We start from the raw sequence: 3,183 nt of genomic DNA on the forward strand, positions 1-3,183 counted from the left end.
ATGAGGTCTCCAACAAGTTCTATAGCTAAAAGATGGAGGAGAATAGCTCAAGCAGTGAGCATGTGCTCAGATTGTCTGGGTACTACAATCGCTTGAATCAAGTGGGAGTTAATCTTCCAGATAAGATAATGATTGACAAAGTTCTCTAGTCACCATGACCAAGTTAATAGAACTTCGTGATGAACTATAGTATGCAAGGAATGACGAAAATGATTCCCGAGCTCTTCGTGATGCTGAAATCGACGAAGGTAGAAATCAAGAAAGAGCATCAAGTGTTGATGATTGACAAGACCACTAGTTTCAAGAAATGGTCAAAGGGAAAGAAAGGGAACTTCAATTAGAATGGCAAGGAAGTTGTCATTCCCGTGAAGAATCCCAAAGCTGGACCAAAGCCTGAAACTGAGTGATTCTAATGCTCACTAGAAGCGGAAATGCCCTGAATATTTGGTGGATAAGAAGGATGGCAAAGTGAAGAAGGGTATATTTGATATACAGGTTATTGATGTGTACCTTACTAGTGTTTATAGTAGCCCCTGGGTATTTGATACTTGTTCGGTTGCTAAGATTAGTAACTCGAAACATGAGTTACAGAATAAATAGAGACTAGTTGAGGGTGAAGTGACAATGTGTGTTGGAAATGGTTCCAAGATTGATATGATCATCATCGCACACTCCCTATATTTTCAGGATTAGATTTGAACCTAAATAAATGTTATTTGGTGTTTGCGTTGAGCATAAATATGATTAGATCATGTTTATTGCAATACGACTATTCATCTAAGACAGAGAATAAATTGTTATTCTATTTACATGAAGAAAACCTTCTATGGTCATACACCCAATGTTGATGGTTTATTGAATCTTGATCGTAGTGATACACATATTCATAATATTGATGCGAAAAGATGCAAAGTTGATAATGGTAGTGCAACATATTTGTGGCACTGTCGTTTGGGTCATATCGGTGTAAAGCGAATGAAGAAACTACATAAAGATGGACTTTTGGAATCACTTGATAATGAATCATTTGATGCTTGCGACCCATGCCTTATGGGCAAGATGACTAAAACTCCTTTCTCCGGAACAATGGAACGAGCTACTGACTTATTGGAAATAATACATACCGACCTATGCGATCCAATGAGTATTGAGACTCATGACGGGTATCGTTATTTTCTTACCTTCACAGATGATTTGAGTAGATATGGTTATATCTACTTAATGAAACATAAGTCTGAAACATTTGAAAAGTTGAAAGAATTTCAGAGTGAAGTGGAAAATGATCGTAACAAGAAAGTAAAGTTTCTACGATCTGATCATGGAGGAGAATATTTGAGTTACGAGTTTGGTCTTCATTTGAAATAATGTGGAATAGTTTCACAGATCACGCCACGTGGAACACCATAGCGTAATGGTGTGTCCGAATGTCGTAACCGCACTTTATGGGACATGGTGCGATCTATGATGTCTCCTACCAATTTACCACTATCATTTTGGGGTTTTGCATTAGAGACAGCTGCATTCACTTTAAATAGGGCACCATCAAAATCCGTTGAGACGATACCTTATGAACTGTGGTTTGGCAAGAAACCAAAGTTGTCGTTTAAAGTTTGGGGCTGCGATGCTTATGTGAAAAAGCTTCAACCTGATAAGCACAAACCCAAATCGGAGAAGTGTGTCTTCATAGGATACCAAAAGGAAACTGTTGGGTACACCTTCTATCACAGATCTGAAGGCAAAATCTTTATTGCTAAGATCCTTTCTAGAGAAGGAGTTTCTCTCGAAAGAAGTGACTGGGAGGAAACTAGAACTTGATGAGGTAACTGTACCTTCTCCCTTATTGGAAAGTAGTTCATCACAGAAATCAGTTCCTGTGATTCCTACACCAATTAGCAAGGAAGCTAATGACGATGATCATGAAACTTCAGATTAAGTTACTACTAAACCTCATAGGTCTTCCAGAGTGCGATCTGAATCAGAGTGGTATGGAAATCCTATTCTGAAAATCATGTTACTAGACCATAATGAACCTACAGACTATGAGGAAGCGATGATGAGCTCAGATTCCGCAAAATGGCTTGAGGCCATGAAATCTGAGATGGGATCCATGTATGAGAACAAAGTGTGGACTTTTGTGGACTTGCCCGATGGTCGAGAAGCCATATTAAATAAATGGATCTTCAAGAGGAATGAGGATAGTGATAGTAGTGTTACTATCTACAAAGCTCGACTTGTGGCAAAAGGTTTTCGACAAAGTTCAAGGTGTTGACTACAATGAGATTTTCTCAACTGTAGTGATGCTTAAATCCGTCCGAATCATGTTAGCAGTTGCCACATTTTATGAAATCTGGCAAATGGATGTCAAAACTACATTCCTTAAATGGATATTTCTTAAAGAAGAGTTGTATATGATGCAACCAGAAGGTTCTAAAGGTACTAACAAAGTGTGCAAGCTCCAGCGATCCATTTATGCTCTGGTGCAAGCCTCTCAGAGTTGGAATAAACGCTTTGATAGTGTGATCAAAGCATATGGTTTTATACAGACTTTTGGAGAAGCCTGTATTTAAAAGAAAGTGAGTGGGAGCTCTGTAGCATTTCTAATATTATATGTGGATGACATATGGTTGATTGGAAATAATATAGAATTTCTGGATAGCATAAAGGGATACTTGAATAAGAGTTTTTCAATGAAAGACCTCGGAGAAGCTACTTACATATTGGGCATCAAAATCTATAAAGATAGATCAAGACGCTTAATTGGACTTTCACAAAGCACATACCTTGGTAAAGTTTTGAAGAAGTTCAAAATGGATCAGTCAAAGAAAGGGTTCTTGCCTGTATTACAAGGTGTAAAATTGAGTAACACTCAAAGCCCGACCACGACAGAAAATAAAAAGAAAATGAAAGTCATTCCTTTTGCCACAGTCATAGGTTCTATAAAGTATGTTGTGCTGTGTACCAGACCTATTGTGTACCCTTCCTGTGTTTGGCAATGGAGTACAATTTTGATCTAGGAATAGATCACTGGATAGCAGTCAAGATTATCCTTAGTGAGGACTAAGAAAATATTTCTTGATTATGGAGGTGATAAAAGAGCTTGTCGTAAAGAGTTACATTGATGCAAGCTTTTGCACCGATCCAGATGACTCTAAGTCTCAATCTGGATACATATTGAAAGTGGGA

Source organism: Triticum aestivum, chromosome 6B (assembly GCF_018294505.1).
Source record: "Triticum aestivum cultivar Chinese Spring chromosome 6B, IWGSC CS RefSeq v2.1, whole genome shotgun sequence".
Classification (NCBI taxonomy): Eukaryota; Viridiplantae; Streptophyta; class Magnoliopsida; order Poales; family Poaceae; genus Triticum; species Triticum aestivum.